We start from the raw sequence: 26,607 nt of genomic DNA, 5'->3' as shown, positions 1-26,607 counted from the left end.
GTTGGAAATGATCTAGATATTATGATGGCCCAAATTGTTAAAAAGACTAGGAAGTGGGTCAAGCGGACCACAACAACAAGAAGCCAAAGTAAAAGCACCCCCATTCAAGCTCCTTCAGTATTTGCCTCTGCTTCCTCACAAGCTAACACATCAGGTGTAACCCTGGCCATCACTCAAGGGCCAGCTCGATTGGTAGGTGGAGGTGACCAACCTCTAGATAAAAACATTCCTTTGACAAAGACTTGTCAAGATGGCTCTTCTCTAGTGATTGGTGCCCAACCAAAAGCTAAGAAGAAAGTAGATGAGCCAAAAGGTAGTACTGCTACTCTAGTTCCTTCACCTACTAGTAGCCCAATCCCATCTACTAGCCTTGCAATTCTCCTCCCAAGTAGTCCTCATGTGCAAGTAGTAGACTTAGGTGATGGAGGAAGTAGTGATAGTGAGTCCACCAAGTTAGATGAATCAGCCAAGAAGATTGCGGAGATAGAGAAAGGCTAAGAGTCATCAAAGCTTGTCTCTCAAGCTCAAAAGAATCCTTTCTCTTTGACCACAAAAAAAAATACTCTGGTCAAAAGGAAAATGTTTAGCATATATTCTCTTGGGACAGCCTCAAAGGTGACAAGCACAGACTCATGGTTAGAAGACACTTTGGATAGGAAGAGAAAGAGGAAAGATGAAGGTGCTCTTGACAAGGATACCTTATCACTCACTATTTGTTCTAGATCTGCATTGACTAAGGTGAAGAAATAGAAGACCTTGTCTATCCAAAGGTAGGATTCTAAAATAGGGAATTTAACAAAGGAGATAGCCAAACCTAACAAAGAAGGAAGGATTAAGGAAACAACTATAGATGATTTCACCATGCATTTAGTAGATCTTCAAGAAGCTAGGCATGATATGAAAGTTATCTTATGGAAGTCCATGAATGAGGTGATCGAAGGACAACTAGAAGGTCTTAACTCGTCAAAGGTTTAGATAAGAGCCGAGATACAAGAATTGAACAGGTATATTGGACAATTGGTCACTCCATTGGAAAGCATCTCTGGGGTGCCCATGACTAGAAACCTCATTGCTACAAACATCTAGGCACTTATATCTCAATTGCAAGAAGACAAGCATTTTGGGAAAATCAGTAAAGAGTGGAGTGAGACGATCAAGGTGGAAGGATTCTCTATTATAGACCAAATTGATACTACTATTTTAAGATTAGAGATAGAGAAAGATAATATATCATCAAATAGGGCTACCTTGGCTACAAAAAAGGTCAAAAGTGATGATTGTGTCTCCTTGTTGAAAATGATCATCCACATGAAAGTGAAGGAGGTTGTTGAAGCAAAGATTTTACCCAAAGGAGATGAGCCCCTAGTTGAGTGGTTCTAGAGTATGTAGTTCAAATCTAAGATAATTATGGTGCCAAAATAAGGACTTAAAGAAACTAAAGCTAAAGCAAAGAAAGACAAAGACAAAGACTATGAACTACTAAAAGGATTGCATATTGATTCATTGTCTAGTGGACAAGGAAAGGCAATAATTGGGGTAATTGTCTTGTAGGAAAACTTCACAAGCTATATAGATGAGCTAACAAGAATGACTTCTAGTCATCAAGACACAATTTTTGAGCTTCAAAAGCTTGGCCGATGTGTGTACATAGCTATGGAAGAACTTCAAGATCAGTTGGGCTCTGTTAGGGATCTGGCCTAGGAGAATTCTAAGTGGCTCTTGAGATACACAAATGTGCATGTCCATAAGCATGAGGAGCTGATTTTGATCATTATTGCCACTAAAGCCTGTAGGAAAAAGGTAGAGAAAGGGAAGAAGGAGAACTGATTCATATTCTATCATTTCCATTTTTGTTTTGTAATCATTGTAGTAGACAAACTAGCTCTTTTCCATTTGACAGTTTTGAGAAGATGAACTAGTTAAACTTTCTTTGTAATGGTCATCTTGGAATCCTATATGTATGATAATGAAAGATTAATAAGGGGGTCAATTTTTTTTTGGTGTGAAGTACTTCATGTTGTAGAGTCAATTGAATGGTATTTTTGTATCAATCATTTTCTATTCTATTTGTAATAGTTGTTATTAGCTTGTTGTTTCTCCTTATTTGGGATTGAAACAAGGAATAAACAGAGTTTTATTTCCCTGTTTTAATACAATGAGTTGAATATGATATGAATTATCACTTAAAACTCAAAGAGATTTTTTAGATTTTTTCATTCAATATAACCTTTCTTCGCAAATTAGTTCCTAGATATAGATCAATTAGTCTTAGTGCATGAATTCATAAGATGTGTGAGTTCATTAGATTTGACTAATCCTCAAAACATTACTTCTTGCCTAAGTTGAATCCCTTATATGTTTGACTTAGTTTTCCTCTCCTGATCTTTGGTTAAGAACATACCCTATTTAGATTTAGGAATAAACAAAATTCATTGCAAATTTCACAATAGGGAGTTGTACCTAACAATTCAGAAGAAAGTATATCTTCAAAAAGCCACTTTCCAAACTCTTGTAATCAAAATTTGTTCATAAATTAGGGCACTTTTGAGTCAGAATTAGAAAGAAAAAATCTATTTACGAATAGATTTTTGATGACTTTGCTAGGGAGATGAATAATCACTTGACTAATAGATCTTATAACATAAGGGTAAATGGTACTACCTCATGAGAATATTGTCCTAGTGCTCCAACCTAATTTTTTTTTCCAAGATGACCAAGAAGACATAATTTCATCTCTCAATACATTCATTTGGAGAAATAGGAGGAACACTAAACACTATAGGAACACTAGCCAAGTATTGGAAGAAGAAGAATCTAGAGCTAAAGCATTAGAAAGAGCTACTTAGAGGAGAGACATTAGAAGGGTAGAAATACAATTGAGACATGAAGCTCAAAGACAAAACTAACCTAGCACCTTGGAACAAACAAGGTTCCTCAGAAGTACCAAAGAACAGGGTGGGCAAGACCCTATTTTTGATAAACTCACAGAACTTGGTTTTCCCATCCTAGATATTCCTAAGCAGAAATGTAAAAAGAAAAGCCAAAATAGACCACCTTCACCTATTAGAAATCAAATCTCTTCCCATACTACTTTCTAGGTATTGTCCTTACATAGAGTTACTATTCCCCCAGTTGTCAATTTTTTTGCCATACCTTGCCAGAACAATTATGGTTGCTCCTTGGGCCATAGCAACAGGTCCATTAGCACTGACAGCCTATCATCCACTCCCAACTGGTTCAAGGAAGAATTTCCATAAATTTTTAGGTGATGGGAAGGTTACCATAGATGAACATATTAAGGCCTTCTTTGTAGCTACTCACATCTTAGGGGTTGCACATGAAGATGTTGCTATAATATTGTTCATAGAAACCTTGATATAAAGTGTAGTAGACTAGTTCTATCATCTGGATGATGGCTCAATCACCAATTCAAATACAATGAGAATAGTCTTTGAGACAAGAATCAAAATTGTGGAGGATGAGCATATCTTGTCAACACAATTGACATCCATTAAAAAAAAACCCACCATGAGTATGAGGGATTTCATTGTGACTTTCAATAAGATCACTAGTAGAATTCCCACTACTGACAGACCTACTACCAATAATCTAAAAATATTTTTCATAAAAGTGATGCCCCCAGATATCAATTATGACTTAAGAAAGGCGCATCCCACATATTTTCTAGATGCACAAAAGAAGGCAGTTGAATTTGAAGATGACTTGGTTTCAAACTAAAGGAATTTCCAATAATACCACATCATCTGATGAAATGATTCAAAAGCTATCAAATGAGCTGGTAGTAATGAAGAGATAATTACCTGGGTTTAATCAATCTTACCAATGAAACTATCAAAATCCATCAAGAAGGAGTAATGACAGGAATTTTCTAGAAGGTTCAAAACCAAGGTTGGCGATTGAGGCTACACCAAAGAAAGGAAACATGTGCCTATTTCATTTGACAACGGATCATGATAATGATAGTTTTCTGAAAACTTCACATATGATGCAGTTGTTATCCACCAATGAATTGAATACTAAAACTCCTTGTTTGGAGTTAGATTCATACTCAAATGGTGACTCTGGAAATTTATTTTTGGAGTATGCATTAGATTCAAAACATAATGGGGAATTTTATGTGACCATTGATAGAACTTCATACACAATGTTGACTCGAGGTCAAAGGCTCAAGAATCAATCCTCCAGTCATGCTCCAAGAAATGACTCCAATCTTGCAGCAAATAATATTCACATTGATCAAGGAGCATCGACATCTCAAATAGGTAATGAAAAAATCCCCTTTGATTTCATCCAATTCTATGAAGAGTCAAAAATCTAGATTTCCCCTATAGAATATTCAAAATCTCATCCCTCTGAGTTGAAAAGATTGGTAGATCATTATAAAGAAAATGCTTTAGAATTAAATCATAATGTGACCATTGAAGAGGGGGATAAAACTTTAACATCTAACCTATTTAGCCAAGAAGATTCTACTATCCTAGAAACCTCTCCTAGGCAAAAAGTTGATCCATTCTACATTTCACTATATATCAATAGATGCAAATTGAGCAATTGCATAATAGATTTAGGTGCACTAGACAATGTGATGCCTTATTCTGTAACCAAATCCCTGGGTCTCAATCTCACTAAAGTTCATGGAAGGTGTTACTCTATGGATGCCAAACAAGTCCCCTTGCTTGAACAAATTAAAGATGCTCAAGTAGCCTTAGCTTCTCATCTAGAAAAGAAACTATTACTAACTATCCTAGTGGTAGATATTCTAGCAAGCTATGGGCTTCTCTTAAGTAGGATTTTTTGCCAAGATTTAGGAGGAGAAAAAAAATTATACTGGTCCCAAGTTATCATTCCCAAAGGGAACAAGAAAGTTAAATTGGAGCCTAAGGAAAAGGCAAAATTTAATGTGCGAAAATTAGATGATCCTAAAGCTAAAATCCTCTACCAGGAGTTGGATTTTGGTAATTATATGTTGTTTTCTGAGGAAGTTCTAGCTGAACAAAGAAGTGGAGACCTAAGAAAAGAAATCCTCATTGAGAATGAAGAGTCAATAGAAATCTGGACATTGGGGTTTGATGGAAGTTTTTCCTCTTTAGGGTCTAGTATAGGTGTAGTATTAATACCTCCCAAAGGAGAACCTAAACCCATGGATTTTAAATTAGATTTTGTAAACACAAATAAAACCATATAATATGAGGCCTTACTCCTTGGGGTAATAGCTACAAAAGAAAAGGGGTTAAAGATCCTAAAAGCCTGAGGTGATGCAGAACTTATTATGAGAAAAATTAAGGGGCAATACTCTATAAAGAATCATAAGTTGAAAAATTATAAAAATAGAGTTTGGAAAAAAATAGAAGGCCTATATGCCTTTGTTATTGAATTATTACCAAGGGAGATGAACACCAAAGTTGACTCCTTAGTTGTTTCCACTTCTTTGCTACTGCCCCATCCTGAATTCAATGATAAGAAATACCTGATTGAGATTGTGTATCGAGCCTCTTTCAAAATAATATAGAATCCTGGCAAGTTTTTGAAGATGATAAGAGCATGCAATTGTTCTTAGAAAATGGAAAGGCCATTTGAAAACATTAGTCTAACGAAGACAATAATGGAGACTCTAATCATGAGCCAAAAGATGATCAAATGGGTGAAGTCCAATTACGAGTTAATATCATTCCCCCATACTTTGTATCTTTGGAGAAATTGTTTAATAGACATGATTCCTACATAAACAAAAAGAGGGTGAAAAAGGGGCCTACTACTGGTGAATATGAAGGAGTGAATATTAGAGATGTTTATAAACCTAAAATGATCAATATTGGTTTGTTTTGTTCACTAGAAGAGAAAGAAGTTGCTAAACAACTTTTTGTAGAATAGCAAGATGTATTTGACTGGAGCTACAAAGACTTGACAAAGTACAAGGATGGGAAGTTGAAACATCAAATTCCCCTAAAGCTTGATGTAGTCCCCTTCTAAGAGAAACAAATGAGTTATAATCCTAAGGTAGCTGATGCCACATTCTGGGAAGTAGACAAGATGTTAAAAGCAAGGATTATCTATCCTATCCATCATTCCACCTAGGTAGCCAATATAGTGCCAATTAGGAAGAAGAATGAAGAAATAAGGATCTATGTTGATTTTTGGAACTTGAACCAGGCATCTTTGAAAGACAAGTTTTCCCTTCCCAATATGGATTATCTATTGCAAATAGAAGCTAGAGCTGAAATGATGTCCATACTCAATAGTTTCTCATGATACAATCAAATAGAAGTAGAAGAGAAGGATCAATGCAAAATGGCCTTCACTACTCCATGGGATATGTTCGCATACCATAGAATGCCTTTTGGACTCATTAATGTTGGTGCTACATTTCAGAGATGCATGAGTAAAACATTTGCAAATCTTAAGGATTAGATTATAGTCATATAATTGGATGACCTCACCGTGTTTTCAAAGGAAAGAAAAAATCACATAGAAGATTTGAAAAAAGTTTTACAAAGATGTCAAGAACATGGAATCTCACTTAATCCCAAAAAGTTTGTTTTTTGTGTTATAGAAGGAAAGCTTCTAGGTCATATAGTTTCTCAGGAAGGTATCAAAATTGATCTAGAGTGAGTGGAGGTCATTCGAAGGTTAAGCCTGCCAGTAAACAAAATAGGAGTTAAGTCATTCTTCAGACAGATAAATTTCCTCAAAAGATTTGTCCCAAATTTTGTAGAAACTACTAAATGTATTATAGATATGATGAAAGGGAATTCAAGTTTTAAGAGGAATGAAGCTAGGAAACGAGCTTTCTAGAACATTAAGACTATCATTGCTAACACTCTAGTATTATGTCACTCAAATTATAATTGAGATTTGATCATTTACTATTATGCCTCTGAACACACTTTATCAGCAATATTTATGCAAGATAACAAGGAAGGAATGCAAGCCCCAATAGCCTTCATGAGCATACCTCTAAAGAATCATGAGTTGAAATACTCACAAATTGAGAAACATGCCTTTGCAATAGTCAAAGCACTTAAATATTTTTGATTCTACATCTTGCACTCACATTCTGTGGTCTATGTCTCAGATGTAGTAGTAAAAAGTGTGTTGACACAACAAGATGTAGGGTGTAATGCCAGAGGGACATGAATAGCAAAGATGCAAGAGTATGATATTGAAATTAAGCCTACTAAGTTAGTGAGAGGCAATGCCTTGTGTAAAGCAATTGCAGAAAATAGAATTGTTGAAAAAGTAGAGAAATCAAGAGAAAAATAGCTAGTATTAGTAATAGGCATGCAAGATTCTTGGTTTGAGAATATTGCTTACTTGTGACTTACGAAGAATGTCCAAAGGGCTTGACGGCAAGACAAAGAAGAGATATCCATTTGAAATAGCTAAATATGTCATTTGGGATGACAAATTATTTAAAAAGGCTATAGATGGTACTTTCCTTAGGTGTGTAGACAAACAACATCAAGAAAAATTGTTGAGAACATTTCATGACAAAGCCTATGGAGGACATTTCTCGTCCTTAGTCACAGCTTTCATGATACTAAGATAGTGTTACTACTAGCCAAGAATGTTTAAGAATGTTTAAGAATGTTCACCAAGTGTCCCCAGTTAGTTCCTCTACCTCTTAGGCCTATCATCATCAAAGGTCCTTTTCAACAATGAGGTCTTGATTTCATTGGACCTATCAACCCAACATCCAATGTTGGTCACCAATATGTGATAATTGCAATTGATTATTTCACTAAGTGGGTAGAAGCAAAGGCAACCAAGAAAACTACTTCTAAAGTAGTATGTGAATTCATTAAAGAAAACATATTAGTTAGATTCGGTATCCCCATCAAACTGGTGATGGACAATGCAACGTATTTCTCCTTAATAGGGATCACCAATTTTTGCTTTGAGCACGGAATCACAGTTATTCATTCATTTGACTATTTCCCACAAGGAAATGGTCAAGCAAAGTCCAATAACAAAAATTTGATGAATATTGTCAAGAAATTGATATCGGATAATCAGAAGACTTGGCTCAAGAAAATTCATGAGGCACTATGGGCAGACAGGGTGACACCTAAAAGGGAAATTGGTATATCTTCTTTTGAATTGGTCTACGGGACTAAATCCAATCTTCCATTACCCTTGGAATTAGCTATGAACAAACTAAGGACAGTAATTGAAGATGATATTTATAGGGATGGTTTAGAAAAAAGGATTCTTTACTTGAGAAAAATTGAAGAGGAAAGAGAAGAAATTTTGGATCATATAACACAACACCAAATGCACATGAAGAACCTATTTGATAAAAGGGTGAGACCACAAAAATTCATGATAGGAGATAGTGTGTTACTATGGGATAAGTGAAGAGCTCCAAAAGGTATGCATAAGAAATTTAATACTTTGTGGAAAGGCCCATTCACTATTCATCAGGTGTTCGAGAACAATTTTTTTAAATTGGCATATCTAGATGGTGAGGTGCTATCTTTGACCTACAATGTTTAGGATATGTAGCTTTATCAAATTTCAAATTGAGAACATATAACCCCTGTGCTTTACAATAGTTAAGTTTAGTTCCTTTTTTTTTGTTTTCCTAGTTAGGTTTCCCTTGCTTTTCTCTTTTCCTTGTTTTTCCTTGCTTTAGTTTTGCCATGTGGCCCATTTAATTTTTTGTGAAACCAAAGATTTTGGATTCCTTTCTTGGGTATAATCTACCCAAATCCCCAGTCAGAGCTATCTATTGCCCCACTTTTCATACCTTAACCATTTGCAAAGTGGAAGATTGTGTGTCCTAGTAAAGTCCTAGGTATGTTCGGATCTAATTTCAAAGCCCCCTTAGGTGGAAGGAGTCTTCATCAAATATTTCATCTTCCCCTTCCCCACATTTCATAGCCTGGTAGTTTTCCTTTGTGGTGAGTTTTGCGGGTAGCTTAGTACTTAATCGGATGGAGATTCCCATAACATGCAATGATCATTCATAAGATTTGTATCCACTTATAGCCTCTAATTTTCTCTATGAAAAGAAGAAGCTTGCTAAAATATGGACTTAGCCTTCTCCTCGGTAGGTTTTCAACCCATGAAGGTAATTTCTTGCAAAGAACACCAAATGATGCATATGAGCCACAATAAGAAGATGACGAGGTACCTCATGATAAATTCCTATTTCCTTTATGATTATCTGCCTTAGGAATTGTTAAAGATTCATCACAGCTCTCAAAATTATCCTAGGCAAAAAATTGAAAATTGACTTCTCCTCAGCAGGTTTTCAACCCATGAAGTTTGTTTTTTGCAAAAGGCAATTCTAAAGGAAAGGAAAGGAAAGGTGGGACCCTAATGAAGCTTCAAACTCCTTATGGAAATCTCTAAACCCAAAGGGAGGAATAATTGAAAAATAAATGTTAAAGGGCAAGCCTAAGCAGAGAATTGAAAATCATCTTCTCCTTGTCAAGTTGTCCACCCACGAAGACAATTTTCTAGATTTTAAAGAAAATCAAGTATGTAAGCGGATGGAACCAAAAAATCATATGCGAAATGCCTTGAGATTATTATGGAAACAATCTAACCATTGTGGGAATGATCCATTAATCATAATCTGATTTGGAAAATATTTCCTTATGGAGTACTCTGTTTATAATTTTTTGAAACTTAGTGGAAAATGAAAAAGAAATGAGAAGAATAGTAAATTATTGTTGGCCCAATAGAAAAATGAAAGGACATAAATTTATCTGCTGAAAATACACATTTACTGCTACAAAAAATCTCTCATTTAATTCATGTGTGTGGCATGAACCCGAAAGATTAATGAATGGATTGAAACTTATATATAGAGATATATGAATAGTTACAAAATCTACTACTCTTACTCATACTATTATTTTGTTAATTTTCACAACTCTTGTTTGAAAAGCTAACATTTGTGTATTTATCATTCCTTGCTTTCCTAGATTTTAAAATTCACCCACAAACATAATGGAAAATAGATTCACGGGTATTGATGGGCTAAATATAATCAAGTCTGTGTTGTAGAATTTCATAGACACTTCTCTTCATTTCTATGATATGCAATACTTTTAGAAGAGAGTAAGATTAGAGCCCATTGATCCCATAATTGAGAAGCTCTAAGGATGTGGGCAAGAGGAAGTAGTTGGTTTCCCAATAGTAGTCCAAGCCTTTAAATTGATTTATGAATGCATAAATTACTACAACCCGGACACCAGATAGATTGTATTGCTAGATGATATGGTATTGATTTCCATTGATAAAAAAATAGTGGTGAATGGTCTATGAACTCCAAAATGAGAGGAGTCTTCAGATTTGACAATTGGTGGAGCTATCTCTGAGTTTTTTGCAAAGAAAATGGTATGGAGAAAGGAGATTATGCAATCATGGTTTCAAAAGCCACAAAGCATGAATAGTAAGTTCCCTAAGACCCTTTTTGGTACTAATCTTAAACCTAAGATTGTAGACATCTTGATTCTCCTGCAAAAGTTGAAAGGTGAGGTAGAAGCTTTAAATTTCATTAAGCAATATTTCTTTTTGGTACAAGTTATCTATTCAAATACCCAATATATTGACTGGGCTCACAAGGTAAGTGAAAATCTATCCAATGCTATCAATACCTCAAAGTTCTACAACACCTATATGTCCTCTTTTCTAATTTACATGCTAGCTTCTCTACAGTTATGGGAAGGCATCCTAAGGGTAGAAAATTTCCCTATTGATGTGAAGTCCTATGAATTCTACCCATGTTTGTAGCTGGAAAATAGTTATGCTAAATATATAAGAATTAATGATGTGTTTACAATTAGAATTTGCAAGGAGGTCCAAGGATCCCATGAGCAAAGATTCAATCCAAAAGTGATCATGTCTATCAATCAATTTGGAAGCTTTTTCATCCAATTCTCATCTTTTTCATATTTGCATCTTGTAACTTTTGATGGGTTCCTCTTGAAGCTACTAAGGTATCCAAGTGATATGATTGTGCTAATTGAGATCATGAGGCAAGAAATCCAAGTGAATGTGCTAAGTGAAAGTTTGAAGAAGAAAGGTTATGAGTTTCTTATGAAGGTGGGAGCTTTCAGTGGTGAGTCTCATTCTAATGCAAAAAACATGCTAAAAGTGTTTAAAATGAAGTATCAATTGGAGAAGTATGAGGTCTTGAGACCTATGTTTGATCCAAACATATATATAATAAATGTTCTTCAAATTGGTAGTGTGATCAAACATGTCACCACTGTTGAGGACTACTGGGCCGTTTGCAGAGATGAGTTTGAAAGTTGTCACCATGCTTTCACTATGATCACAGTGGATCAAGTAAAAATGTATAAAATCAACCTTGATGTTGAAGGAATTAAAGATGATGGGCAGGATATGTATAGTAATACATATTTAACAAAGTTATGAAATACCCCTATCAATTTAGAGCCCTATCAAGATGCGAGGGATGATCTAGATGTTATGATGGCCCAAATTGTTAAAAGGACTGGGAAGTGGGTCAAGTGGACCACAACAAGAAGAAGCCAAAGTAAAAGCATGCCCATTTAAGCTCCTTCAGCATCTACCCCTTCTTCCTCACAAGCTGACACATTAGGTGTAACCCTAGCCATCACTCAAGGACAAACTCAACCAGTGGGTCGAGGTCACCAACCTCCAAATCAAAACATTCCTTTGACAAATACTTTTCAAGATGGCTCTTCTCCAGTGATCGGTACCCAACTAGAAGCTGAGAAGAAAATAGAGGAGCCAAAAGTTAGTACTACTACTCTGGTTCCTTCATCTACTAGTAGTCCAGTCCCATCTACTAGCCCTACACTTCTCCTCCCAAGCAGTCCTCATGTGCAAGTAGTGGACTTAGGTGATGGAGAAAGTAGTGATAGTGAGTCCACCAAGTCGGATGAAGTAGCCAAAGAAGACTACAAAGATGGAGAAAGGCCAAGAGTCCTCAAGGCTTGTCTCTCAAGCTCAAAAGAATCCTTTTTCTTTGACCGCAAAAATTACTTTGGTCAAAAGGAAAATCTTCAACATAGATTCTCTTGGGATGGCCTCAAAGGTGATAGGCATAGACTCATGGTTAGAAGACACTTTGGATAGGTAGAGAAAGAGGAAAGACAAAGGTGCTCCTAGCTAGGAGACCTTATCCCTCACTATTCATTTTTGATCTGCATCGACTAAGGTGAAGAAACATAAGACCTTATCTATCCTTGGGTAGGATCCTGAAATAGGGCATTGAACAATGGAGATAGCCAAATTTAACAAAGAAGAAAGGATTGAGGATATGACTACAAATGATTTCACTGTGCATTTAGTAGATCTCAGAGAAGTCAAGCATAATACCAAAGTCATCTTATGGAAGTCCATGCATAAGGTGATCGAAGGAAAACTAGAAATTCTTAAGTTGTCAAAGGTTCAGATGAAAGCTAAGATACAAGAATTGAATAGGTATATTTGACAACTGGTCACTCCATTGGTAAGCATCTCTAGCATGCCCATGACTAGAAACCTCACTACTACAAACATCCAAGCACTTATATCTCAACTACAAGAAGACAAGCATTTTGGGAAAATTGACAAAGAGTGGAGTGAGAAGATCAAGGCGAAAGGACTCTCTATTATAGACCAGATTGGTAATGCTATTTTAAGATTGGAGATAGAGAAAGATAATATATCATCAAATAAGGCTACCTTGGTTGTAGAAAAGGTCAAGAGTGATGATTGTGTCTCCTTGTTGAAAATGATCATCCACATGAAAGTGAAGGAGGTCATTGAAGCAAAGACTTTACCTAAAGGAGATGAGCCCATAGTTGAGTGATCCCAGAGTACGCAGTTCTAATCTGAAATGATTATGGTGGGGGAAGAAGGACTTAAAGAAATTGAAGCTAAAGCAGAGAAAGAGAAGGACAGAGAATATGAACTACTAAAAGGATTGCATACTAATTCAAACTCTAGTGGACAAGGAAAGGCAATAATTGGGGTAACTGTCATGCAGGAAAACTTCACAAGCTTTATAGATGAGTTGATAGGAATGACTTCTAGTCGTCAAGATAGAATTTCTAAGCTTCAAAAGCTTGGCAGATGTGTGCACATGGCTATGGAAGAACTTCAAGATCAGTTGGGCACCATCAAAGATCTGGTCTAGAAGCATTCTAAGTGGCTCTTAAGGTACACAAATGTGCATGTCCATAAGCATAAAGAGCTTATTCTAATCATCATTGCCACTAAAGCCTATAGGGAAAAGGTAGAGAAAGGGAAGAAGGAAAAGTGATTCATATTCCACCCTTTCCATTTTTGTTTTGTAATCATTGTTATAGAAAAACTAGCTCTTTGCCATTTGACAGTTTTGAGAAGATGAATCAGTTAAACTTCCTTTGTAACGATCATCTTAGAATCCTATATTTATGATAATGAAAGATTAATAAGAGGGTCAGCAAATTTTTGGTGTGAATTACTTCATGTTGTAGATTCAATTGAATGGTATTTTTGTCTCAATCATTTTCTATTCTATTTGTAATAGTTGTTATTAGCTTGTTGTTTCTCCTTATCTGGGATTGAAACGAGGAATAAATAGAGTTTTATCTTCTTGTTTTAATACAGCGAGTTGAATATGATATGAATTGTCACTTAAAACTCAAAGAGATTCTTTAGATGTTTTCATTCAATATAACCTTTCTTTGCAAATTAGTTCCTAGATAGATCAATTAGTCTTAGTGCATATTAACTATGAATTCATAAGATGTGTGAGTTCATTAGGTTTGACTAATCCTCAAAATGTTACTTCTTGCTTAAGTTGAATCCCCTATCGGTTTGACTTAGTTTTCCTCTCTTGTTCTTTGGTTAAGAACATACCCTATTTAGATTTAGGAATAAACAAAATTCAATGCAGATTTCACAATAGGGAGTTGTACCTAACAATTTAGAGGAAAGTAAATCTTCAAGAAGCCACTTTCCAAACTATTGTAATCAGAATTTGTTCATAAACTAGGGCACTTGTGAGTCAGAACTGGAAAGAACAAATATGTTTACCAAGACACAGCAATGAAATGTAGCAATCAAAAGGGAATGACAAAAATATCCTATATCTCCATCAATGTTTAGAGCTCTCCACACTCCTCTGGAGATCTCCACCCTCTTTTCGGTGCACCTATCCACAATCAACCAAAATAAATGGGGAATGATTAATGTCATGTTTTCTTTTCTTCTTTTTTATAATCCACAAGATCTCTCTATATACATACATACATACATACATACATAGACACATATATATACATATATACATGCATGCATGCATGCATACATATCTATACATACATACATACATATATATACATATATACATACATACATGAAAACAACAATGTTGAAGTGAATGTTGAAATGAAAGCTATCGATGATCAAACACCTATGCCAGAGTTACAACACAATGTGAAGTTGATTTTAGATAAGGTAAAGCAAGATATTTAGAAGTTTGACAATCAAATATTTAAGGCATGAGAGTGAAGGAGAAGGAGCAGCTTTAGAAAGAGACTACATGGCAGAAACAATAGCTAGAAATAACTTTTCAATGAACGTATTCTTCAATTCCTTGTATATGCAATTTTATCACCTTGGAAAATTGTATTTGATCCTACTAGCTAGGAACAACTGATTGTTCATTTTTTTGTGCCTAATCTAATGATAGTTCTATAGAAATTTGTAATCAATCCAACTAATCAACAACTAGGCCCATTTAACTGGGTTATGGCTAGTTTCTTTCTTAAAATATCTACTATGATATGTTTTTGTAAAATTTCTTGTGAACTCTGCCCATTTTTCTTGGTCTGCATTATTTTTGTGGAGGATCTTGAGGTAAGTGACTTAGCACGGATTGAGTGAGTTTTATTGTTTTATTATTTGGATTCAGTAATATGTATGTAGCTAGATCAATTTTTCTGTTGTGCTAAGATGTAATAAGCACCTTAAAAAACATCTCTAAATATACATTTTTAGAAGGGAATATAAAGAGATCCCTATTTAGAAGGAAAAGAAATGAAAATTTACATAGACCTTGAAGAAAATCATAGAGCTAGGGCACAACAATGAAATCACAAAGCAAGGGTATATAGATCAAAAGGGCATGGCATGGCAACAAAATTGTAGAGCAAGGGCATGGCAATGTTATCAAAGAGAAATGGCACAACAACAAAATGTAGAAATCATAGCAACAAAATCATAGAGGAAGGGAACAGAAATGAAATGCAAAGATCACGGCAATGAAATGCACCAATCACAAGGGTATGGCAACATTTAGAGATCACCACCCTCATTCAAAGCTCTCCACCCTCTTTCCACACACTTCACATAATTCAAGAGAATAAAATAGTCCTCTTAGATTTGTCAAATCTACTATTTAACATGAATACTAGCACTCGACATCAATATGTTGTTACACGGTTTCCATATTGTTCTTCCACTCAGCTTCAACTAGTTTACTCAATGAACACTAAAGTTACTGATGCTTGGCATCAATTAAACATTACTTGGCTTACAAAAATTTCACTTGGCATACAATAAAGCTTCACTTTTCTTGGCTCAAACTAGTATTATGCTTAGCTTGCACTAACTTTTCTTGGCACCTACTATGCACTTGGTCAAGCTTGGCAGACTCAATTCTTTTTACTTATTCTTCTAGACTTAATCAGTGTACCCAACCTTTGCAGCCTTAAGTAGATAAAAAATACACTATATTATCATTATCTTAACTAATATTTGTACTCCTATTTTGTACCATAATGCAATCTTTCCTCTTGGCACTCTTGTTATAATGTTGGATCAAAACCTCTTCATCAATCAAACAATTGATAGTACTCAAATCAACTAAGCAGTTATCTTACCATAAAATAATAGGTTTGATATTAGTGAGAACAAAATGATTGTTCCATTATAGATTATTCACTTCAAAACAATCTCATATCAACAATCTCCCTCTTTGGCATTGATGGAAAACTAATACCAACAACAATACCAAAAAGAAAATAATTCCTTGTATTGAAATCTCTCCCATTATTAGCATCTCTCATCTTCTATATAGGCTACAAAATTTTTTTATGATCAATAGATAATTAACTCTTCCTTATGACTCCCTTCATTTGTCATCTTGTAAGGCTTCTCCTTCTAACTTTCTCTAATCACTCAGGTATCTATCTTTTTTGTTATATTATGATATCTCCCTTAGTACTTTCTCCCTCTTACTAGGTAGATGTATTTCTTTTAATCATTTCTCCCTCAAAATTATTTCTCCCTCTATTTGGTATTCTTTCCAAAGTATATCTCCCTCTTTGACAAAAATGCCAAAGACTTGTCATCTCAATATGCAGATATAATAAATTTTAGTTTCTCCCACTGTCACCTAATTTGTGACTATAGATCAGCTAATTCAGCTCCATCATTACTTTAGGAAGCTCCTAAAGTAATATCCACTACATCAAGTTGTAAGATACAACATTGTACTTGGTTGATGTAGGGCACCACTCATGCTTCTTAAGTAGATTTGGGTAGGGGTATCACCCCTAGTTTACCTCTTAGATACTCATGAGCATCCTTAGGTAACAATTTTGCGAAGATATCAGCTATTTGTTCTTTTGTGTTCACATATTTGATCTTCACTTCTTTGTCTTCAACTGACTCTTTCAAGTAATGATACTTGATTGCAATGTGCTTAGTCTTTGTGTAAACTTTTATTATCACAATAAAGTACCATAGGTTCAGTAATTTCTTCCTTCATACCTTTTAGTAGTTGTTTGATCCATAAAATATTTTTACAATTTACTATAGCAGCCCCATTTTCAACTTCAACAGTAGATTGAGATATGCAATTTTATTTCTTACTAGTCCAGGTGACCAACCTATTTCCTAAGAAAAATGCTCCTCCATTAGTGCTCTTTCTATCATCGATGTTTCCAACCCAATCAACATCAGTATAGGCTCTCAACTCAAACTTCTCATTTTTTTGTAGTACAGACCATAGTCTTCTGTTCCTTTCATATATCTCATTATTCTCTTAACAGCTATCAAATGACTCTCCTTAGGATTAGTAGATAATCTTGCAACAATCCCAATAGATAATGCAATTCCAAACCTTCTATATACTACATGTTACAATTTTCCTATCATAGACTTGTACAATGCTTGATTCACATCAGCTAAATTATCATTTTTTGACAACTTGTTTCCTATCACCATAGGTGTACTAACGAGTTTTGAATCTTCCAATCCAAAAGTTTTCAATATTTCTTTTGCATACTTAGACTGAGTGATATAGATACCATATTTCATTTGATATACTTGCAAACCAACAAAGAACTTGATCTCTCCAAATATGGAAATCTCAAATTCTTTCTTCATTTCATTTGCAAATGCCTTACATAATCCATCTTGACCTCCAAATATGATATCATCAACAAAAATTTTAGCTAGTAAAATACCTTTACCTCCTTCTATCTTTAAGTATAGATTGTTGTTATCATCAGTCTTCTCAAATCCAATCTTCACAAGATAATTGTGAAGCCTTTCATACCATTCTCTTGGGGCTTGTTTTAAACCATATAAAGCTTTGTGTAATTTACATACCATGTTCTTGTTGTTAGCATCAAAAAATCCTTATATTTTTTCTATATAGACCTCTTCTTCTAATATGTCATTCAGAACTGCAGATTTTACATTCATTTGATAAACTTTGAAACCTTTGTATGCAAAGTAAGCAAGCAAAGTTCTTACTCCTTCCAATCTTGCAATTGGGGAAAAAAATTCTTCATAGTCTATCCCTTCTTCTTGTGCATACCCATTGAAAACTAATCTTTCCTTATTCCTTTTGACTTCACCATTTTTATCTAATTTGTTTCTATACACCCACTTGGTTCCTATCACATTTTTGTCCTCTAGTCTGGGAACTAGAGTCCATGTCTTGTTCTTCTCAATCTGTTCAATCTCTTCCTTCATGGCTTTACTGCATTCCACATTTTCTAAGGCATATTTCACTAACTTAGGTTCATGCATGCTCAAAAAACATGCATCACTTCTCAGCATATTCCTTGTCATTGGTCTAGCATCTTTATCTCTAATAATTTGTTCAAAAGGGTCATGTCTCTTGATATACTTTGATAATCTTGGTTCTACTCTATTTTTCTCATTAGGTTTCTTCAACTTTTGAATCACTATGTACTTCTCTATTAGGTAATTCAACATTTTTTTCATGTACACTTATCTCAAAAATAGAATGTGCCTTAGCTTTAGTCTACAACTTAGAACCTAACTGCAACCTAGTTCATGAATGCAACTCAACATTCATTGTATGTGATTCAAAAGTCACTAAAACTTGTTGTTGATTGGAAACTTGGTTTACAAAATCTTCATCTATAGGCATACCTTCATAAAAGCATACAAAACTTTTGTATTCCTCTAGTTCCTTCCTAGGTCTAGCCTTATGTACCTTTGTATATTCATCAAACTTCACATTTGCACTTTCCACAACTTTGTTAGTGTTAGTATTTAAACACTTATAAACTTTACTTCTTATGAAATAGCCAAGGATATACCTTCTTCACTTTTAGCATCTAACTTACCATTCCTAAAATCTTTAAGAATATAGCACTTACTTCCAAATACCTTAAAATATTTTACATTGGGTTTAAAATATTTTACATTGGGTGAGTATCCATACCATAATTCAAAAGGTGTTGAATGAGTACCTTTCTTGACTCATACATGGTTCAAGGTATAGACAAGTGTATTTATAGGCTCTCTCCAATATTTCAAAGCAACATTCTTCTCCATCATGAGTGTCCTAGCATAGTCTATTGCAGATCAATTCCTCCTTTTAGCAATTCCATTTTGTGGATGGGTCCTAGGTGTAGATGTTTGTCTTTTGATTCCTCTATCATTATAGACCATCTCAAACTCATTTGATGTAAATTCACCACCTCTGTCAAATCTCAAACATTTCAAGCTTTTACCTATTTTCTTTTCAACTCTTGGTAAATACCACTTAAACATTTGAAAAGCATCAGATTTCTAATAACTATCATCATCCTAGAATAATCATCAACAAATAGGATAATGTACTTGTCACCCTTGTAACTTTGCACATTAATTATTCCATGCAAGTCAGTATGAACAATGTCAAGAATTTATTTTGAGGTGCGAGTCTTTCTCTTAAAGCTAGATTTTGTCATCTTGTCTGACTGACATTGTTTACAAATCATATTGTCAGCTTTCTTCAATTTAGGAAGACCTTTGACTCTTCTCATGTTACTAATACTCACTAAGTTATCAAAGTTATCATTAAATAACCTCTTGTGCCATAACCACGCATCATCAAATTCTACAACAAGACAAGTAGCATCATTCATATCAAGATAAAATAGATTACCTCTAGTTTGATCACCTTTCACAATTAGTTTACCATCAGTGTGATATATATTAGTTATCTTATTCTCAAACTCAACCTTGCAACTTGAACTATTCAATTGTGACACTCAACAAATTATAGTTAGGTCCTTGAACATAATAATCATTGTCACACAAAATCTTTCTACGAGTTTGATAGAACCTTTTCCTTTTATCAAATAGGGTGCATCATTACCAAACCTTACACTATTTCCATCATAATAATTTAGGGTAATGAACTTACTTTTATCTCCAGTCATGTGATGTGAACACCCACTATCAATGATCTAGTTGTCACTCTTGTTCACATAAGGCATTAGTGCAACAGCCTCATCCTTCATTGCAAGATACACCACTTCATCATTATGATCATCAAATCCATCTCTAGTTTCCTCTTCTGCAATGTAGCAAGACTTCTTTCATTTGTCTTTGTAATCTTTGATATCCTCATCTCTTCTACTTATGTATTTGTCACTACTTCTATTGTTCTTCTTCTCTTGACATCTAGCAGAAATATGACCAACCTCATTAAATTTAAAACACATGATAGGTAACTTACCTTTGAATTTGTCTTTGCCTCTATGAAATATCCTTGCTAACAGTGCTTCAAGTTGTTCTACATCCTCCTCATCTATGTCTCTATCACTAGAAACATATTTAATCTTTTTCTTCTTCTCTTTAGGTTCCTTTAATGAAATCTTAGATCTTAAAGTAGATTCAACATTTTTAGGTTTGAAGTTATCAAAATTAGATAGCTCAAAGGTAGTGAGCCTACCCATCAAACCTTCCAAATTTAGATTAGAACCTAGTATACATCTTAATTATTGTATGGTAGAAATTTTAATAGCATACATGGGTAGTAGTGTTCTCAATATTTTTCTTAATATAGTATCATCATCTATCTTACCAGTAGCTCCTCTTATAGCATTAACAACATCTTTTATTCCAGAGCAATATTGAGCAACATTTTCACCTTCTTCCATTCTCATATCATCGAACCTACCTCTAAGACTTTTAGATTTGGCTCTAAGAACATTTGTGTCCCCTCCATAGATCATGTGAAGAGCATCCCACATCTTCTTTGTAGAATCACAACCCTTGATTTCATTAAACTTAGAATAACTTAGGGCAGAGGAAATATCCAATATTGCCTGATTATGTTCTTTCTCCTTTTTTAGATCATCAATAGTTAGGGCTCTAGTAGGATTGACATGCTCAGTGATAATGGTGGATAATGCATGGTCTCCAAGACCTCCTAGGTGTAGCTTCATCAAACTTTTTCATGTAGGGAATTTGTCCTTATTAAGCTTGGGTACCTCTCTTTTTGACATCTTGATCTTTTGCTTCTGATACCTTCAAACTAGTCCTCTTAAGAAGATGGCTCTGAAACCAATTGTTGGAATTCTTTAGAATAACTAAGAGGGGGGTCCAAGGTCTAGATATACAAATAAAACTTATCAATTCTTAGTAGACCCATATCCGTAAAACTTTATTATGCATGCATCCATTAAAACATACAATACTTAAAACTTTGTAGGTTATTGTCCTAGGTCAAAACAACTTTGCAGAAATATAAACATGAAATATAATAGATTCAATAACACATTTGACACAAGGATTTTATGTGGAAAGCCAATTTGGGAAATACCACCAGTAACATGTTGCTAATTCTCACTCTTTTGAAGTGATGTCCTATGAAAGGTTAGCCCTGTTAAAGGTTACAATACACACTGTTAAATGTGACTTGGTTAGAGGATTTCAATCACCCTATTAGGAGTGAGCCTTATTAGAGGACTTTAGATCATTCACTTGGAATGTTACCCAGTTAAAGGATTTATAAATGAATATTAGGTAAACCTTAATCCAAAGGATTTACCCTAGACTGATATAATTATTAGAATGTAACAGTAAGGCTTGATCTAATAACAAATCACAACTCACTTGCAAATTATAGATCTTTGTGTCAGTCCTCCATTTTGCTTCTCTTTAACACACTTCAGATCTAATAGCTTATTAACCCTTCAAGCATGCATGCTCTTAAGCCTTCTTGCTTTGCTTGCCAATAGCAATCTCTTCTATTCAGCCACTGAATAAAGAAATACCCTAGACTCATTGTCCTAGATTCTTACACATGACAACCTTTTCTTCTGACCAGCTCTCTCTATAAATAGATATTTAAGATCTTTTTCCATTTAACCACTACTATCCATTTTAGGGTTAGTTAAGATTAGGTAGGATACAATGAATCTACCCACTTTTCCATCTGGTTCCTCTAGAAACTTCTTCTTCAATCTTATTTAAATTTGCCACAAAATAGTTTACCTTGAATTATGTGCCACCAACTCATCAAAGTTATCTTCTACATAGTTCACACAATTCAAGGAAAAAAATACTTAGCTTACATTTTTCAGATCTATGATTTAACATGAATACTGGCACTCGGCATCAATATGTTGTTACTTGGTTTCCATATTGTTCTTCCACTCAACTTCAACTAGTTTACTCAGTGAACACTAAAGTTTAATTATGCTTAGCATTAACTAAACTTTACTCGGCTTACACTAAGTTCACTTGGCATACACTAAATCTTTACTTTGCTTAGCTCCAACCTTTTTTCTACTCAACTTGCACTAACTTTTCTTGGCACCTACTATGCACTTGGTCAAGTTTGGCAAACTCAATTCTTCTTGTTTTTTCTTCTAGATTTAATTAATGTACCCAACCTTTGTAGCCTTAAGTAGATAAATAATACACTATATCAACATTTTCTTAACTAGTCTTTGTACTCCTATTTCATACCATAACTCAACCTTTCCTTTAGGTGCTCTTGTTATCACATTTGATCAAAACCTCTTCATCAATCAAACAAATGATAGTACTCAAATAAACTAAGCAGTTGTCTTACTAGAAAATAGCAAGTTTGACATCAGTGAAAAAATAATGATTATTCGATTATGGATTCCTCACTTCAAAAAAATCTCATATCAAAAAGAATTTTGTAATGAGTTGTGGAATTTTTAAAGTACTAGATTGTATACACCTATTTATGTTCCTAATAAAGCTTAGAGTGACATCAGTATAGATTTTGTTTTTGGATTACCTAAGACACCAAGAAAGTATGATTCTAGATTTATTGTTGTGGATAAATTTTCTAAGATGGCACATCTCATACCATGTAAGAAGACATCAGATGTTGTGCATGTTACTGAGATTTTCTTCAAAGAGATTGTTAGATTGCATGGATTACCAAAGAGTATTATTTTTTATAGAGACAGTAAGTTTGTTGGTTATTTTTGGATGACTTTGTGGAAGAATATGGATACTGAATTATGATTTAGTTGTACATTCCATCCACAGAAAGGTGGACAAAAAGAGGTTGTGACTAGAAAATTGGGTAATTTTTTGAGATGTTAGTTTAAAATAAGCCAAGTAATTGGGAGTTGGTATTGGCACAAGCTGAGTTTCCATATAATAATTATGTGAATAGGAGTACAGAAAAAATATGTTTTGAGATTGTTACTAGAATGCAACCTAGAGGAATATCATATTTGAGGGATCTTGTTGATAAAAAGAAGAGAAGTGTTGAAGGAGAAGTATTTTCTGATTTTATGAAGTCTTTGCATGAGGAAGTGAAGTTGAATTTGGAATAAAGTAATCAGAAGTATAAGGAGAAGATTGATAAATCTAGGAGACATCATATTTTTGAAGTTGGTGATGAGGTGATGGTTCATTTGAAGAAAGGTAGATTTCATAGTAGAACATATTGTAAGTTAAGATGAAGAAGTTTGGACCTTGTAAGATTTGAGGAAGTTTGACAGTGGTAATGCTTATGAAGTTGAGTTACCTAATGACATGGATATATCTCCTATATTCAATGTTCTTGAGTTGTATCAGTATCATGAGTTAGATAATGAACTTTTTGTTTTAAATGATTATCCTAAGAAGCAGATTAAAGAGGTTGAATATAAATTGGATTAGAGAGTTGGTAAAAGCACAAGAGGAAAAGATTAATATGAGTATTTGATAAAGTGGAAGAATAGACCATTTGAAGATGCTACATGGATTTATCAATCTTAGTTGGATTTAACTTAGGTTATGACACTTGTATGATTTAGGAGAATCATTTCTTTCAACCCTGGGTTGCCTTCTAATCCTGCCCTTTTGTTCATTTTGGCAGTTTTAACCAAGTTCCAGGAGTGTTAACCGAGCTATCCAGTGTTAACCAAGTTCCAGCAGTGTTAACCAAGATGTTCAGTATTAACTAAGTTCTAGGAGAGTTAATTAATTTTTCTAGTGTTAACTGAGTTCCAACAATGTTAACTGAGTTGTTTAGTATTGACTAAGTTCCTACAATGTTGACTAAGTTGTTTAGTATTGACCAAGTGTTCCTTCATGCACTGAGTGAACTTGAAATTTGTTGATGCTTAGGTCCTTCTTTGACTAATTTTTTCTATGACTGGTTCTTAGTTTGAGCCAATTTGTGTATTTAATTTGGATCATGAATTTAATGATAAGATCTTGTCTTGGAATGAGTGCAAACCATTTGGAGGTTGACCTTTCTATTATGTAATGATCTTGAATATTTTGTAAGCCATTTTGGAAAGTATAAGTAGAGGTATTTGGTTTAGTTTAGAGGAAGGACCTAGAAAGTGAGAGAAGATGTTTCTAGAATTGCAAATTTCAAGCTAGATTGTAGATCTTGAAGTTGTCTTTTGTATCTGGTTGTAACCCATAAGGCTTTACAACTGGGCATGTATGCTAATACTTTGACAAATCAATAAAAATGTTTTGTTCTCTCTCTCCTTGGTGTTGTTCTCTATGTGTTTTCTTCCATTGTGTTTACTCAGCAAGGTGTTTGGATAGTTAGGTTTGCCTTTGACCCTAGCTAATCATTCCCTACTTGTGTCAAATTTAGAATGAAAGATTCAAAGAGATATATTGTAATAGAAATGCAAAAGCCTCAAAGACTCCATAAATGCATGCATGCAAGAATGCATAGTTTTAAGCTAAAATGAAAGATTAAACTAGAGAGCGAAGTAGGTTTCAATCCATTTTAGATTAAACTAGATTATTTAATCTAACATGTAATACAAAAGAAAACTAGATGTTGAATAAAGATAAAATGCAAGAAATAAAAATGACTGCATAACAATAGCCCAAGATTCAATATTTCTAAACTAAGGTAGAGGCCTCATTTTATATATTGAAGAGTCATATGGATGGATAGGATACCAAGATGAGAAACATTGCATCTATTTCTATTTGTGATTTTTGTTCTCTTGGTTTTGGAAATTTACCAAAAGTGTGAACTTGAGTGGAGTTAATTTCTTTTTATTTTAATTTGGAAATGGTAAATATATATGCACATTTAAGTGAGGTTTTTAATTATTTAATTAAAAGGTGAAAGGGTTCTTTTAATAAAATGACTTGGGATAAAGTGATCAAACTTTAAGATGAGTTAGATTTAATGATTAAGTGATTAATTTAATTATGAAAGGTTTATTATTATGCATAATAAAGTCTAGTGTTAATTTTAAATTATTCAAATTGGGGGTACATAGTTTACAAGACCAAAATCAGGTGATTATAGTAGTTTGAAGGAATTATATGTGATGACTCAAACATTGGGACACTAGGGAAAATAAAATGTCTAGAGTTCTCAAATTGTGAGAAGAACTCATATGAGTGGAATCTAACAAGGACATTGTTGAAAGTGTCATTGACCTAGATTATTAAATGAACATCTTTCTACTGATACTCAATCTCACAATGTTCATACTCACTTCTACCTCACATCATGTTATTAAGAAGATGTATGTTGGACCTCTCAAACTCCAACAAATATTGCTTCAATAAGACAAGGTGGGACAAAAGTTATGATGAAGGATTCAACACTGTGTACCAGTATGGATGATGATTCAATAACCTAGACAAAAGACACCTTCAAAATGTCAGTAACTCATATCTCTTCTCAAGATCTAATAGCATTGTATATTAATCCCATTTATTGGCCCATTTTTTTAGTTATTACGTATAATTTCTTCAGACCACCATTTTTGATGAGCTGCAAATTTGTAAAAGGTCTTGGTAAGACTAGAAAAAATTGTTTTGTTTTGTCCCTAGGACACTAAATTATACATACATCTTTTCATCCCAATTTTGATGAACCCCCAAGGAGACACTGGCAAGGATTTTGTGCTTGAGACAAAGTATTTTGTACAAGAACAAAATCCTCGTCAAAGGTTTTATTGCATCTTTGTTAGAATGTCAATGGGGCCTTTTGTTAAACTTTGTCAAATATGAAATGTTTACAATAAAGTATTTCATTTTTGTTTATATATTTTCATGTTAACTTGCATTACTATTATAATAGTTTGTTCGATGAGGCAAAGACATACTAGAAGAAACATCCAAAGAATAGTTTTTCATGTTCCCTGATTGTGATGGTTAAGCTTTGACAAACACGTAGTCCTACTTCTGATCGAAGATCCATCAATGATACAACAACTATGTATTCATCAAATTGTCCAATAAAATTTGAGAGAAGATACATTTCTAGAAATTTCATCATGTAACCATAGTTGGAAGTTGCAAGTATTAAAAACCTTCATCGAGAAATGGCCCAAAATGTGTTAGTGAGTTGATTCATGAGAAGTTCCTTGACCTTTAGTATTGTCAAACATCTAATGAGATTATAGACATCTTCACCAAAACCTTTAAGATCAAGTTCATTTCCTTACATATTATTTTTGGAGTGAGGCGGGTGTCTTCTACTATTAGCTTATTATTTACTCTCTTTAGAGAGGATTTTCTCCCACTAGGTTTTTCTCTTTTTCTCTAGTTGTAAGAGGTTTCATTTTATTTGTACATGGTTACCTAACATGGATTTGTTGTTAGAACCCATAAGCTATGTGTTTCATTATTGTACTCCCTAAATTTTTCTTAAGGGAGGCTATTAGAGTAAATGGTTCTTTTACATTTCATTTCACTTTTGACTTGAGTTTACTTAGGTGAACTTTTTTATTAGGAGGAATTATTTATTTTGCATATTATTATTCGAAGGATATTGTTAATTCATACTTTGACTTTAATTATTCCTAAGATGTGGTTCAGTCCAATTTGGACTCTTTTCTTTTAGAGAGAATGTGGTTGAGTTCCATCAAGACTCTACTTCCATTA

Source organism: Cupressus sempervirens, chromosome 6, assembly GCF_028749045.1.
Source record: "Cupressus sempervirens isolate cs-2001-9-10 chromosome 6, ASM2874904v1, whole genome shotgun sequence".
Taxonomy (NCBI): domain Eukaryota; kingdom Viridiplantae; phylum Streptophyta; class Pinopsida; order Cupressales; family Cupressaceae; genus Cupressus; species Cupressus sempervirens.
Note: the sequence above shows the minus strand (reverse complement) of the source record.